Source organism: Thalassophryne amazonica, chromosome 9 (genome assembly GCF_902500255.1).
Source record: "Thalassophryne amazonica chromosome 9, fThaAma1.1, whole genome shotgun sequence".
In the NCBI taxonomy this organism is placed as follows: domain Eukaryota; kingdom Metazoa; phylum Chordata; class Actinopteri; order Batrachoidiformes; family Batrachoididae; genus Thalassophryne; species Thalassophryne amazonica.
In genome coordinates, this window is record NC_047111.1 from 95,625,569 (window position 1) to 95,642,542 (window position 16,974).

The following is a 16,974-nucleotide window of genomic DNA, read 5'->3' on the forward strand; positions in this document are numbered from 1 at the left end:
TATAGCCTTTTTGCTTAATGATTCCCTTATTGGTCCTTCAGAGCAGCCATTGTTTTTGAGGGTGTTTTCTTTATGTTCTCTAATGCCATATACCAACACAGTGCAGAGTAGCTACCTAAACTCTGTAAGTGAGATAGAGTATCTCGTCAATAGTTTTACATCCTCATTGAAGACAACTTTGGATGCTGTAGCTCCTCTGAAAAAGAGAGCTTTAAATCAGAAGTGCCTGACTCCGTGGTATAACTCACAAACTCGTAGCTTAAAGCAGATAACCCGTAAGTTGGAGAGGAAATGGCGTCTCACTAATTTAGAAGATCTTCACTTAGCCTGGAAAAAGAGTCTGTTGCTCTATAAAAAAGCCCTCCGTAAAGCTAGGACATCTTTCTACTCATCACTAATTGAAGAAAATAAGAACAACCCCAGGTTTCTTTTCAGCACTGTAGCCAGGCTGACAAAGAGTCAGAGCTCTGTTGAGCTGAGTATTCCATTAACTTTAACTAGTAATGACTTCATGACTTTCTTTGCTAACAAAATTTTAACTATTAGAGAAAAAATTACTCATAACCATCCCAAAGACGTATCATTATCTTTGGCTGCTTTCAGTGATGCCGGTATTTGGTTAGACTCTTTCTCTCCGATTGTTCTGTCTGAGTTATTTTCATTAGTTACTTCATCCAAACCATTAACATGTTTATTAGACCCCATTCCTACCAGGCTGCTCAAGGAAGCCCTACCATTATTTAATGCTTTGATCTTAAATATGATCAATCTATCTTTGTTAGTTGGCTATGTACCACAGGCTTTTAAGGTGGCAGTAATTAAACCATTACTTAAAAAGCCATCACTTGACCCAGCTATCTTAGCTAATTATAGGCCAATCTCCAACCTTCCTTTTCTCTCAAAAATTCTTGAAAGGGTAGTTGTAAAACAGCTAACTGATCATCTGCAGAGGAATGGTCTATTTGAAGAGTTTCAGTCAGGTTTTAGAATTCATCATAGTACAGAAACAGCATTAGTGAAGGTTACAAATGATCTTCTTATGGCCTCGGACAGTGGACTCATCTCTGTGCTTGTTCTGTTAGACCTCAGTGCTGCTTTTGATACTGTTGACCATAAAATTTTATTACAGAGATTAGAGCATGCCATAGGTATTAAAGGCACTGTGCTGCGGTGGTTTGAATCATATTTGTCTAATAAATTACAATTTGTTCATGTAAATGGGGAATCTTCTTCACAGACTAAAGATAATTATGGAGTTCCACAAGGTTCTGTGCTAGGACCAATTTTATTCACTTTATACATGCTTCCCTTAGGCAGTATTATTAGACGGTATTGCTTAAATTTTCATTGTTATGCAGATGATACCCAGCTTTATCTATCCATGAAGCCAGAGGACACACACCAATTAGCTAAACTGCAGGATTGTCTTACAGACATAAAGACATGGATGACCTCTAATTTCCTGCTTTTAAACTCAGATAAAACTGAAGTTATTGTACTTGGCCCCACAAATCTTAGAAACATGGTGTCTAACCAGATCCTTACTCTGGATGGCATTACCCTGACCTCTAGTAATACTGTGAGAAATCTTGGAGTCATTTTTGATCAGGATATGTCATTCAAAGCGCATATTAAACAAATATGTAGGACTGCTTTTTTGCATTTACGCAATATCTCTAAAATCAGAAAGGTCTTGTCTCAGAGTGATGCTGAAAAACTAATTCATGCATTTATTTCCTCTAGGCTGGACTATTGTAATTCATTATTATCAGGTTGTCCTAAAAGTTCCCTAAAAAGCCTTCAGTTAATTCAAAATGCTGCAGCTAGAGTACTAACGGGGACTGGAAGGAGAGAGCATATCTCACCCATATTGGCCTCTCTTCATTGGCTTCCTGTTAATTCTAGAATAGAATTTAAAATTCTTCTTCTTACTTATAAGGTTTTGAATAATCAGGTCCCATCTTATCTTAGGGACCTCATAGTACCATATCACCCCAATAGAGCGCTTCGCTCTCAGACTGGCTTACTTGTAGTTCCTAGGGTTTGTAAGAGTAGAATGGGAGGCAGAGCCTTCAGCTTTCAGGCTCCTCTCCTGTGGAACCAGCTCCCAATTCAGATCAGGGAGACAGACACCCTCTCTACTTTTAAGATTAGGCTTAAAACTTTCCTTTTTGCTAAAGCTTATAGTTAGGGCTGGATCAGGTGACCCTGAACCATCCCTTAGTTATGCTGCTATAGACGTAGACTGCTGGGGGGGTCCCATGATGCACTGTTTCTTTTTCTTTTTGCTCTGTATGCACCACTCTGCATTTAATCATTAGTGATCAATCTCTGCTCCCCTCCACAGCATGTCTTTTTCCTGGTTCTCTCCCTCAGCCCCAATCAGTCCCAGCAGAAGACTGCCCCTCCCTGAGCCTGGTTCTGCTGGAGGTTTCTTCCTGTTAAAAGGAAGTTTTTCCTTCCCACTGTAGCCAAGTGCTTGCTCACAGGGGGTCGTTTTGACCGTTGGGGTTTTACATAATTATTGTATGGCCTTGCCTTACAATATAAAGCGCCTTGGGGCAACTATTTGTTGTGATTTGGCGCTATATAAAAAATTGATTGATTGATTGATTGATTGAAGTATGTACTGTATATATGTGGAAGTGTATAGGTTTATATACAGCATATGTAAATAATATGTTTGTGTTTGTACATGTTGGATCAGATGACTGAAATGTATTCAGTTACTGAATACAAATTACATGTCCATTTTTGTAATTAGTAATGTAATACATTGGATTAAAGTAAAATAAACTACCAGTAAATATGCTTAGTCCTGTGACAGACTGGCTTCCTATCCATGGTGTAGCCCATCTCTGGCCCTATGACTGCTGGGATAGGCTCTCGTCTACACATTCAGTCATTAATTTTGTGATGCTTATCTGGCTCTGGGTTGCAGTGGCAGTATACCAAGCAGTTCGCCCCACACTTCCCTTTCCTTGACAAAGTCCTTTAACTCTTCCTGAGGCATTCAGAGTCATTCCCAAGGTAACTGGGAAATATAATCCTTCCAGCATGTCCTGGTCTTCCCCGGGGCCTCGTCATAGTTGAATGTGCATGGATGACCTCTGTAGGGAGTAGACTAGGGTGCATCCTCACCAGATGGCTGAACAATGTCAGCTAGCTCCTTTTGATTTGAAGAAAGAGTTGCTTTATTCCGAGTCCCTCTGGAATATTTGAAGTTCTCACCCTTTCCCAGGGTGTAAGCCCACATACCTAACAGAGGAACCTCATTTCCACTACCTGTATCTGCAACCTTGGTCTTTCACTCATTACCCAAAGTTCATGACCGTAGGTGAGGACTGGAGTGTAAATTGAGTGGTAAATCAAGGTTTGCCTTCTGGTTCACCTGTTTCTTTACCACAAAAATTACTCTGTTGCTCTCACACTCCAAATTGTCCCCACTCATGAACAAGACCCAGAGAGACTTGAACTGTTACATTTGGGGCAGTAGTTCTCACGTATTCCAGAGGGGACAATCCACCCCTTTCCAACAGAGGACCATGGCCTCCGATTTGGAGGTGCTGATCCTCATCCCAGTCACTTCACACTCTACCTGAAACCTGAAGCTAAACACAAGTCAAAAACAACAATAAATGTTGTCATCTTGACTATGACGTAAAGGTCATAACATGATGAAAAAGTCTTTCACGTCTGGTGAACTCTTGAATCATATCAAAAAAGCAACTTTGTTTTCCCAATGTAATGTTCCACCTGCTGGGTGATTAGTGGATACTTCACTGATGATGAATTAGAAACGGGTGTGGCTATCAGTGAGACAGACCATTTCCACACAGACGTGTACTAAATCAGAGATCTAACCCATTACTTTCTGACTGTTTCTCAACAGTTATGTACTGAAACGTACGTAACATGATAACAAATCCACACACAACCCTTCGGAAAGGATTTTTATGAACGTAGACAAAACACAAACTTTCTCCATTTCCCTCTCTCTGTCTCAATATATTTGTGGGTTTGAAGTTACATGTAGATTTCTTTTACTTCCAAAACTTTAATCTGGTGGAATGTGTATTTAGTATTGCCCAATTCTGCTGAATTTGGGTGTCAGGAATGTTACTGTTAAGATGACTTTGCATAATGCTTGTTTGTGTGGATGTGAGAAAACACACCTATTAGAATTATACATGACATGAGCACACAGTTTTATTGAGTCTAAGCACATTCTCATGTATAACCAAGAAACAGCATTCCAAAAGTGAGCAAAACAAATATGCATCAAGCCAGACAACAAATAAATATACAGAAATCAGATGAGAAATCCAATGCCTGTTGAATATGTTAAAATTGAAAGTGCAGCTTATTGATGCACTAATTGCTTCATTATTGACGCAGCCTCCTTTTTTTTTACATTTGCAAAGGGAGCCTCAAGTCATTGTGGGATGAATGTTAAGCATAGGTTTATGTGTGATGAGTGAGAAATGGCAGGCAGAAGTAAAAGCATAATTAAAGGATACACAACAAAGCCCATTTCTTATATCTCAGAGTGACAGCTAAAATACAGTCATTTCTTATATAATTATAGAGGAGCAGTTCTTAAAGTTTCATGCTGCCATCTTTGCATGAAATATAATAACTGAGAGAAGTTCAGAGATACAGTATGATGCAAAAGCTTAAGGTTCTCTGGAAATTTGATAAGAAAATAATAATAATAATAATAATAATAATAATAATAATAATAATAATAATAATAATAATAACAACTTTATATGTACGCCACACCATTAGGTTGCACCGAGTTACCTAATCGCGTTAGGTAACTCGGTTCCATTTCCATTGATTCAGGTCTGTACTGTGTCCCCCTTGTGTACTGAATGTCTGGTGTGTTTTTCTTTTCTTTTCTTTTTATATTGTACTTTTCTGTATACCCACTGCTGTACAGCCTGTTGCTCCTTTGGAGTCACTGAATAAATAAAGTGAAAGTGAAAGACAGTCCAAAGCTAAGTGATGCCCTGGTCCAGATCTGGGGGGAGATCCTCCAGGACACAATCCGTCATCTTATTAGGAGCATGCCCCGATGTTGTCAGGCATGTATACAAGCACATGGGGCCATACAAATTACTGAGTTCCAATTTCAGTTGCTGCAGTGAATTTTGGGCAAAATGGACAAATCTGCCATATTATTTTTTCGCTTTGATTTTCAAGGTATCTTTGAATCCAGCCCTCTATAGGCTGACAATTTTCATTTCCATCAAACAATGTTGCATCCTTTCTTTCCTAACACTTTACCCAGTCCATATCAGGAAACATATCCAGCATCTGATGGGTTTTCAAAGTATTTCTTAAATTTTTTGAGCAGTGTATAAAACTGTGTGTATAGACAATGAACGTATATATATATATATATATATATATATATATATATATATAGTTTTCTGGAAAGACTTGTCCTTGATCTTGACCTTTAATGCTGACCAAATTACTCCAAAACTTAATCACCCCTAGTTATATATCCAAATAATATTCCCAAAACATTTCAAGGGAATCCAACAAGCTGTTTCTGAGTTATCCTGTCCACAGCCACACATACACAGCAGGGAAAACAATACCGTGGTATCACCACTTCACCGATGCACAAAGTAATAAGGTCAACTGAGCCCCAATCCTATAAGTGACATACCTTTTAAAATGTAATTACTTATACATCAAAGAAAACAGAAATTTCTAATTCCTTGATTTTAAAGATTATAGATTCAGACTATCTGATCTCCTCTTGCATATTTTTCCATGTGGCAAAAACGACAAGGGCGCATGATAAGAAGTAAGTCCTACAGTTCACTGATCTGTTATTTAGCTTTTGGTGCACAGGGTAATTCATTTCGAATTATGTCATTAAATTCATTCATACCAAGGTGCTGTAGACCAGCAAGGTGTGAAAAGTTAATTTGCTATTTGAGAATTCAGATGATGAGACTTTACATAAAGTTTATCAAGGTCACTTAAGTATTCTGCACAGTATGAGAATCCAAAGGCACTATAACCCGATGGCTCCATGCCTAGCAACCTGGGATATTGGGTGACCCGCCAAAAAAACAGAACCCATAAAAATTGTAATAAAGCCTACAAAGATCCAGCACATTTCTTGAAATTTGCTGGATTTAAACTTCAGTCTGTCTACGATCATTCCCCAAAGTATCAGTTATGTTGGTTGCTTTGCATGAAAGTCATGTTCTTTCAAAATTAAGCTTCAAATGGTATGATTTGGAGGACCTTTGTTGGATTTATTACAGTTTTTATGAGTTCTATTTTTTTTTGGGTGTGGGGGGGGGGGGGGGGGGTCACGATTCTTCACTTCTTTTAACCGTGGCTGGATTTTCAACTTCTTGAAATATTTTTTTTGGTCTCATGACATTTGACATACTTTGGTAATTTCTTTTATATTTCTGTTGAGCCTTGTCAGCATTGTCATGCCATAACATCACTAGGATGTATTCCTGAAGTACTGATGTCTGAAAATCACACTCCCTGTGTGTGTCTGTTGTTTGTGTACACATTGCATGGCATACATCCAGCTCATTACATCACTGCAATGTGCACTAGATGACATTTCTGGGTAACCATGATGTTTGCAAGCTGATTGTCATGGTTATACACTATGAGTTTCCAAGATGCATGAAAGTGAGAACAGGACTTTAGGATTAGTGTTATGATAAAGGTTAAATATGGGGCTCACCTTTTTACATCAATGGATAAGATGTCTGGAAAAAAAAAAAAAAAAAAAACTTTGACAACAGTATAACAGCTTTGACTACTTCTTGTGGTTTGGAGCATTACCAGAATTCCAGTAATGCCCTGGTTAATGCCAGGGGGGTGCTCTTTCACAAAAGTGCAAATATCATTGAATGCTAAGTTAGATACTATAAAAACAGTATGACACATATAAAAAATAAATATTCAATCCTTCCTTGAAACAAAGGCCAGCCTCTATCAAACAGACAGAAAGACAGATTGACGTAAGCATCCTCACTGGGTATGATGCTTGTACTATGAAGCTAATGTTGCATGATGACATTCAAATGCAGCGAATCGCCAAATTTACACCTTAAATATTCAATGGTGATTTAAAAAAAAATCTATGTATTTATTTATTTTGTGCAAAAAAGCACATTTTAAAATTAAAAGCTTAATAAATTTCACAGTTGTAAATGTCCCTGTGCTGATGCAGCGGTACCTGGAATGAGTAGGCGTGCTTTGGCAGTGACATGATTGTTATGGCTGATGACACTCTTGACTTAATGTCTTCCAGTTGGCCTCATGCCTTTCTTCCAGATGGCTCCATGCCTGGAAGCCCTAGTGATTTGTTGTTCTTTTTCACTGCTTACATTTAAAGTGTGTCAGTCAGTCAGATCTGCTATATGATGTGCATCTCTGACACTCACCAACATTTTATCAAAACCGCAACATCATCAAATATTTTCACGGTGTTGCTGAAAGGGAACCACGATATATTTCTCCACTGCAGAATGTGAGTTTTGCTGAAGTTCACTACCTGAGCAGTGAAATGGATGAATTTGACCAGCTGAATACAACTCGAAATGACATTTCCCGTATCTCAGCAAGTCGTCTTTTTCCCCCCACTGAAATTCTTGGTTCTTCATCTGCTATCCCATATGGTGTGATGGACCCACAAGACGACAAGCTGATTCAGGCAGAACACGACACACAACTCAGCATAAAAACGTGGAACAATGGGCATGTTTTTTTTTATACCTTCATCAACTATCAGAAGAGGACAGAAGTTATGTGATCATCTCCATCTGTGTGTGTGTCCAGCCCTGTGAATACTACATCTCACAAAGTGCTGGAATGATTTTGGCCCAGTTTTGTGAAGAAGTGGTTGAAAGTTCAGGAAAGAGTTGAGCAAATTTTTGGTGGTGATACAAATCTGTTTCAACAGCCATTTATCATTTTTATTTAGCTTTCTGCATTCATGACAGTTGTCCATTGTTACAGCAACAGACATCCAATAGAACATCTGTCAGTGTCCTTCTATTTTTGTTTGATTTTGTTGGAAAAGAAGCAGCTTCTCAAAGGTATTAGCTACAAGGAGACTCAGAATGTTTATTGCTGCCCAAAGGCAGAACTCCCGGGTTTGATTTGATGTATCAATCAATCAATCAATCAATCAATCAATCAATTTTTTTATATAGCGCCAAATCACAACAAACAGTTGCCCCAAGGTGCTTTATATTGTAAGGCAAGGCCATACAATAATTATGTAAAACCCCAACGGTCAAAACGACCCCCTGTGAGCAAGCACTTGGCTACAGTGGGAAGGAAAAACTCCCTTTTAACAGGAAGAAACCTCCAGCAGAACCAGGCTCAGGGAGGGGCAGTCTTCTGCTGGGACTGGTTGGGGCTGAGGGAGAGAACCAGGAAAAAGACATGCTGTGGAGGGGAGCAGAGATCGATCACTAATGATTAAATGCAGAGTGGTGCATACAGAGCAAAAAGAGAAAGAAACAGTGCATCATGGGAACCCCCCAGCAGTCTACGTCTATAGCAGCATAACTAAGGGATGGTTCAGGGTCACCTGATCCAGCCCTAACTATAAGCTTTAGCAAAAAGGAAAGTTTTAAGCCTAATCTTAAAAGTAGAGAGGGTGTCTGTCTCCCTGATCTGAATTGGGAGCTGGTTCCACAGGAGAGGAGCCTGAAAGCTGAAGGCTCTGCCTCCCATTCTACTCTTACAAACCCTAGGAACTACAAGTAAGCCTGCAGTCTGAGAGCGAAGCGCTCTATTGGGGTGATATGGTACTACGAGGTCCCTAAGATAAGATGGGACCTGATTATTCAAAACCTTATAAGTAAGAAGAAGAATGTTAAATTCTATTCTAGAATTAACAGGAAGCCAATGAAGAGAGGCCAATATGGATGAGATATGCTCTCTCCTTCTAGTCCCCGTCAGTACTCTAGCTGCAGCATTTTGAATTAACTGAAGGCTTTTTAGGGAACTTTTAGGACAACCTGATAATAATGAATTACAATAGTCCAGCCTAGAGGAAATAAATGCATGAATTAGTTTTTCAGCATCACTCTGAGACAAGACCTTTCTAATTTTAGAGATATTGCATAAATGCAAAAAAGCAGTCCTACATATTTGTTTAATATGCGCTTTGAATGACATATCCTGATCAAAAATAACTCCAAGATTTCTCACAGTATTACTAGAGGTCAGGGTAATGCCATCCAGCGTAAGGATCTGGTTAGACACCATGTTTCTAAGATTTGTGGGGCCAAGTACAATAACTTCAGTTTTATCTGAGTTTAAAAGCAGGAAATTAGAGGTCATCCATGTCTTTATGTCTGTAAGACAATCCTGCAGTTTAGCTAATTCCTCTGGCTTCATGGATAGATAAAGCTGGGTATATATATATATATATATATATATATACACACACAGTGGTGGGCACAGTTCTGATAATCCAATAACAGATAATTATCAAAGATAACGTTTTCATTATTGGATTATCTTTTTAGATAACTTTAAAAACCATTATCGGACTAATTATCTTCCGATGAATTTTTGTCCAATAACTTTTAGACAGCAGCAAACATTTCTAAAATTGAAAATTAGTTGAGCACCGACCTAATAAAAGTTTCCTAACAGATATATGGATCCACCCTCAGTAAACAGCTGCTTCTATAAAGAACATATGCTCTGCAGACAATAGAAAAACTTTTTTTTTAACAAAAAAACAAACAAACAAAAAAACAACTCCTTTAACACCATACTGATATGCTGGCAATCACCCAAGTCATCCAAAGGCATACATTTTTAACTTACGGTTCAAATTTTAACCAAACTAATTTTGGACAAGTTATTTAAAATTACTGTCATGTCTGAAGTTTTTAAAAGTGAAAATAACAGATATATGTTTTAGTTTTAAAGTAATGTGCTAATTTTTAAGGTTTTAGTGTGGACATGCTGTGCCTAGCAGTGCATTATGGGTAGGATTAGTACGTTCACGACAGGACAAATGCATTTCAGACACTCTGTTCAGGCTCCACGGACAACAGGATTAAACTCTAGTGCCTAAAACTCTCGTGAATATGTTCTCTGGATTTATAGATGTTATTGTATTTGCGTTTGTTAAATTCCACGCATCTTAAATGTCGCTGCAGACATGGATTATCTGGAATTTTGTTTTGGAAAGATTTCAAGGCCTCTACTGCCATCTACTGGCTAGTGATTTGGCGCTATATAAGAAAAAAGTTGATTGATTGATTGATTGATGGCAGTTCATGGCAGTATTCATCCTGAAGATGAGCAGACACTGTATATTTTTAATCGGAAGTTAAGTTTTTTCAAACTTAATTTACAAAAACTCTCGATGGGAGACATCAAAGTTTAAAAACAAAACGACAAAAAAAAAAAAAAAACATTACAAGACTGGTCTGCAGTGTTTGCACATTGCGAGCGGTTGGATGCTTGTTGCCCCTCAGCAGCAGGAAACCCTCACGACGGCCGACCAGAATAATATCAAACAGGTTTGATTTTCATTCGACCATATGATCAGCAATCAGGAGGTGGTCGTGAGATGTTAAACGCAGCTTGTTACTCCATGTAGACTACACGATGCAGGATGCGTGATTAACCTGAAACTCGGTCCAAAAAATTCTCATATGAATAAAAAATCATCTGAACATTCTCACATTCTCTCCACATGCAAACCATGTTGTGATGACACTTCCAGGGCTCCATAAAAATGCCTGTTTTTACAAATAAAAAATGGAATATTTTACAAAAGCACATCTGTAAACACCAACACACGACACACGTCACATTAACGTGTTGGAAAGACGTGCGGACGGGTCCGCGCGACGCTCCGCCACAGGAAAAACACCTCTGTTGAAAGCCTTAAGGACAAGTTGGAACATGTCCTGCTGTTAAACAATTTCTCATATACTCACTCCACTGAAAGCCATCAAAAGCCGCCTGGATTTTACAAATGGTTATCAACACGGAGATGTTTTTCCTGTGCCGCCGCACCGCGTCGGCTGCGTCCCGACGCGCGGACCCGTCCGCACGTCTTTCATTAAAAAAATCTTTAACAGTGGAATATCCGGATAAAATGCTGAAACCGACTTCTTCTGAAACTTCTCTGTTCTCTCACGACGTCCTGGATCAATAGAGCCTGAAATGTGGAGGTTTTGAGCTTGAACAGGCTGACGATGGCGGCTGAGAGCGCTGAGCGACGTCTCGCACTGTGGGAAGTCCTTAAAGCGACAGTCTCACCTCAAAATCTCTCATCAGCTGTTAAAATTTTCACTGAAAACCAGCTTAATTTTTCGAACCGTGTCCACTTCGATGTGTCTCACAGGTTTAGAAAAAATTTTGATCAAACAACGCGCCAGTCTCTCAGCAACTTCTCAGACAAAGGAATTCCGACGAGGGGCTGGACGACTCCTCCCACAAGGAGTGCTCACAGGCGAATGACGTCACCGACAGGCGTGGAAAAACTCACGCATGCGCACGAGGGTTCAAGCATGTCTGACGTAAAAACATATGAATGAAATCCATATAGTTTTTGAAAAAAATAAAAAGGACCGTTGCTTTATTGACAGCCCTCGTATATATATTCTGAAGATGATACTCTGGGCTCCAAAATTTTCATTTTATGTGATTTGCTTGAATCCAAGTTTTATATAATGTGTCTGGTCTGACTCCATATCATTTTGAGTTTCATGTCCATTTTTTCATAATGGCTGCCATAGCAGTCTTTATTCAGGTTATCTGCATCAAAGCAAATACAGTGAGCAAGAGTAGGTATTGGATTTTTACACTGAAAAGTCATGCTCAAAAAAAAGAGGCTTTTCCAAGAAAAAATGTGGTTTATCTGCAAGATGCACAAATGTCTTTTATTAAATTAGTTGACAAGTGATCTTATCTAGTTATATTACAGATACATGCAAGAATGGCATAAATAAAAACATGTTACTACAATAAAAAATGTTTGCTGTACTAAGTTGCTGGACAAAATCATCTGTTACTGAAGCTATTAAGCTTCAGAAACAGATGAATTAATTAATTTATTGCTTCATTTCTTGGTGTGTCAATTTGCTGGAAACAATTGGGTCATGGAATAATTGTGTTTTTCAAACAGCTCCAAATTCTACAATATGACATTGACTTAACAGTGGGGTACCCACAAGTATGAAGTCGTGGCTATGCCCTGGTTTGTTACAATTCTTTTCCTCATCATGTTTGTAATGTCATGAGGCAAGGATATTATATGTTAGATGCAAAAGAAATCCTCTCTCTCAAAGTTAAAAAGCTTTAAAAAGTGTCAAATGTGGAAACCTGCCCAAATTTTATGAAATCCTTCCAGAACCAAGGACACTCTCTAAACAAAAAGAAATAAAAATGTTATAAAATACATCAACCGCTTTTGGAGATATTTTTGAGTTGTTTGGCACCACCTGGACCACCACCTCTGGACCCAAAGGGGCTGGTTCCACCTCCTGCACTATCTGCAACTACATTTAGTTATCAAGGGAATCACCAAACCTCAGGCAACAATAACACCATCAACATTAGGCAACATATTATGACTGAACATCAAGCACAGTTGTTAATGTTTAACTATTATGAATGCCATATGTGCTCAGCTGGGGGTGAAGCAGACTGCACAGTGTACATTACAGGGATAATAAAATTCTACTTACTACTGTAAGTCCCTGCTAACAAACAGGAGCATCTGAAGAACAGTGTCAGTGCACTGAAACAAAAAGTTGACTCATCAATTAGTGATTCCTAATCTCAGCCCTCAGGGACCTTAAACTGTGCACATTTCCCTATCTCTCCATGCTTTGTGAAAAGCTGATTAGATCATTCACTTGTACTCAGCCAATTAACCTCTAACAGACATCTGACTGTGGGTAGAGAGGGTACAAACTGAAAACGTGCAGGTTAGGGTTCCTTGAGGACTAAGATAAGGAAATAGGTGGTGATCAGGAAAAAAAAAAAAAAATCAGCTATTTTAAACTTAATCAATGAAGGAAAAATTATGTTTATTGAAGACACTGGAGTCCTTTTATTTGAATGTGTTTCCAGTCAGTTGCAGGAGGTGGAACATCCTTTAAAACAGTCTGCCAAGGTACAGCAGCATCATCAGAACCAAGATGAGCTTCTATCAGAAAGGAACAATTATTTACCAATCCATCCATCCATCCATTAGGGCCCCTTCACACATAGTGCGAATACGTACAACTCAGTGCGACTCACGGCGGCAGAGCTCGTATGAGCGCACCACGAAACATCGCGCCAACAAACAGGCGTGCACGATGCCGGTGGAATGGTCCATGCACGTGGGAACACAGTGCCAACAGCTGCGCAATGTGTAACCACATCGTACAGCTGCTGTGGTGAAAATAAAAAAAAAAATTAAAGATACATGTCACCCACGAGATTCAAACCCATGCTTTCCAAAAGCTCTGGTTGCCAGTCAGAAACTTTACCAGTGAAGTACCATCACTGGCCTGTGAAAGGTGTAGGAAACTACCTGATATCAGGAAGGACAAGGGCGTATAAAAAAACAAAAACAAAACACCACACACAATATAAAAACACGACATTATATTGAATTATCAAGTGGGCAATACAAATATCTCTCTCTGTAGATGACCCATGGTCACAGATGTACAGTCATGAAATGACATGAATGAGAAGCAGTTTGCCCATCTCACCATGTTCACATCTGCTGGTGTCTGTCCAGCTGGCCCGCGTGCGTGTCCTGCTGGTGCACTGCGGCACTGACACCGTGTCATGTGAAACAGAGCTCACATGGGTGATGTGACAGTCAGATCGCCCGGTGCATGTTATTCAGCCACGTGTTATGATTTGATGGTCTGTTTCAACCTGGGGGCAGCCTGTCAATGTCAAACATGTATCACCATAGTGATACATGTTTTTGTTTATGTCCACATGATGACAGCAAGCAGACACATGTGCGTCACAGTGGGCAGTTATTAGTCCATGTCCGTCCAAACACAGTATGTGTTGTCCCTCTGGGATGTCCAGAATGACAGATTTCCACAGCCGCTTCTGTCAGCGGCCATAATTCCTGTCAGTTCAGAGCACAGACCAAAGCCACTTAGACAGTTTTCACTGTCATCACGACAGTGATTGTCTACTGACTGCTGTCATGTTAATAGTGTGAATGGCCACACATTTTCTAAGCGGTGTTAGACATTTGTGCATGACACCTGCAATTTGGCCGACATCTGCCACGAGAGGGTTCGATGGGCTCGCACAGTGCACACTCTGTCTTTCAGCCACTGGTGTGCGCAGATAGTTGTAGCAACAGGTGTATGAGACAGCTGCAATTTTGCACGTTTTGCATGCGATTCCTACTTCACAACACATGCTGCCCTCCAAGCAAAATACGACAACGGAGACCCATAATGCAGCACACATTTTCAATGGGGACAGGTCTGGACTGCAGGCAGGCCAGTGTAGTACCAGCACTCTTTTACTATGAAGCCACGCTGTTGTAACACGTGCAGAATGTGGCTTGGCATTGTCTTGCTGAAATAAGAAGGGACATCCCTGAAAAAGACATTGCTTGGATGGCAGCATGTGTTGCTCCAAAACCTGGATTTACCTTCCAGCATTGATGGTGCTATCACAGATGTGTACTAACACACCGCCATACCATCACAGATGCTGGCTTTTGAACATTGAGCTGGTAACAATCTGGATGGTCTTTTTCCTCTTTTGTCTGGAGGACTTGACGTTCATGATTTCCAAAAACAATTTGAAATGTGGACTCATCAGACCACAGCACACTTTTCCACTTTGTGTCTGTCCATTTGTTCAGGCCCAGAGAAAGCGGCGGCGTTTCTGGATGTTGTTGATGTATGGCTTTCGCTTTGCATGGTAGAGTTTTAACTTGCACTTGTAGAGGTAGAGACGAACTAAGTTAACTGACAATGCTTTCCTGAAGTGTTCCTGAGCCCATGCGATAAGATCTTTTACACAATGATGTCGGTTTTTAATGCAGTGGCACCTGAGGGATCGACGGTCATGGTCATTCATTGTTGGTTTTCGGCCTTGCCGCTTACGTGTAGAAAGTGTTCCAGATTCTTTGAATCTTCTGATTATATTATGAACTGTAGATGATGGAATCCCTAAATTCCTTGCAATTGAACATTGAGAAACATTGTTCTTAAACCATTGGACTATTTTTGAGATATACTTTATTGATCTCACAGTGGCGAAATTACGTTTACTCTCCAGTTACCTCAGACAGCAATTAGTCCACAGTTATTACTTGTTTACAGTAATAATGGCACACAACAAAATTAAAAGCAGCACATACACATTTGACATTGTTTATGTGCACTAAGTCTGAAGAAGTCCATTGTCCGAATTGAGGCAAGTGGGTGAAGGCCACGCAGCAACCCTGAGATGCGTCGCTGTCAGCTTGGGGGGGGGAACATGGGCTGCAGCTAAAACTGCACCTCCCCCGCCGAAGGGGGGAGGAGTGACAATAAGCAGGCACCGGAAAGGGGAGTGTTGCTGGGGAGGAGGAGGCCGGTGGGGGGAGGGAATGGAGCATGCTTCAGTCCTGTGAAAAGCAGTTTATTGTCTTTGTGAGTTGAGATAAGAAAGAGCCAATGTTCCCCAGGCCGAAAACAATTCCTCTGGAGGAAAGCAGTCCGGCAATTTGACCTTCAGGCTTGATAAGCCTGTAATGTTATGTTTTGAGCAGTGAAAAACACTTTTTAACAGTTCCACTTGCACAACCAAATCCCAATTATGAATTAAGAATATTCCCAATAATGAATTAAGAATATTCACCGGCCTCTGAAATCTTCAACTGTCGTCCAATTTGCGTCTGAGTTCAAGAGTCATCACAGTCTGAGAATGCACTGCCTTGCCAACCTCGTTAATCATGACGGACAAGCGAGGGGCCGTGCTTCTTGATGCCGCCATCTTGCCAATTTTCTGGTAGATCAGGGCAACACATAAGCCAAAAAGTACCAGCCCTGCTGCCATGAGACCAAAAATGAATAAATCCTCGACGTCCTCAACGGAGAAAGGTGCCAAGCATGCCACACACCAGGAACTCCAGCAGTCAAGAACATAGCCCACAGGATATGTTCCAGGTAGGATCCCACGGTCCTGACCTTCTTGTAGAAAAAAATGGTGTCAATAGCATTCAGAGACCAGCTGATCAATTCCATGGTTAATCCAATAGTAGTCCAGTAGATCCAGAATCCAATATAATCTGAGGAATTCACAGTCTGGTGAAGTAGGGACTTGAAGGTTAAAAGCAGAGAAAAGAGATAAGAGAGAGTGGAGGAGATGCGACCGCCCTCATAGGAGTCCCAAGCTGTAGACCGACAGCTTGGGACACAGTTGTTCACAAAGTGGTGATCCTCGCCCCATCTTTGCTTGTGAACTGCTGAGCCTTTTAGGGATGCTTAAGGTTCTGCTACTAACCTATAAAATTATTCATGGACTGGCACCTCCCTACCTTTACTTTACGTTCTCAGGGAGCAGGACTATTTTGTGTCCCTAAGGTGAATAAGATGTCTGCGGGTCACAGAGCTTTCTCTTATCGTGCCCCTGTTCTGTGGAATGATCTCCCTGTGTCAATAAAACAGTCAGATTCTGTGGAGATTTTCAAGTCCAGACTTAAGATGCACTTATTTTCCCTTTCATATGGCTAGCATACTGGTACAATTTTGTTTTATGCTTTTTACTCTTTTAATTCATGTTATTAGTAATTGGAGCGGGCCGCGGCCTCAACTTTACCTAAATTCTGGGTCTTTTAGTGAAGCTTAGGGATAGTGGCCGGCGATCACCTTAGTATTTCTTCTGTTTTTCTTGTTGATTAATGCTGGCAAATTATACAGTATTTTTTGTCTTTCTGATGCCTGATTCTGGTTTTTTTTTCTGTTT

At 40.1% G+C, this 16,974-nt stretch overlaps 1 protein-coding gene across 2 annotated transcripts in view; it reads right to left on the reverse strand.

The window, feature by feature from the left end:
• The window catches only part of pcdh1a (protocadherin 1a), a 475,329-nt gene that overhangs the window by 432,930 nt on the left and 25,425 nt on the right, over positions 1–16,974 (reverse strand). The window lies entirely within an intron of this gene.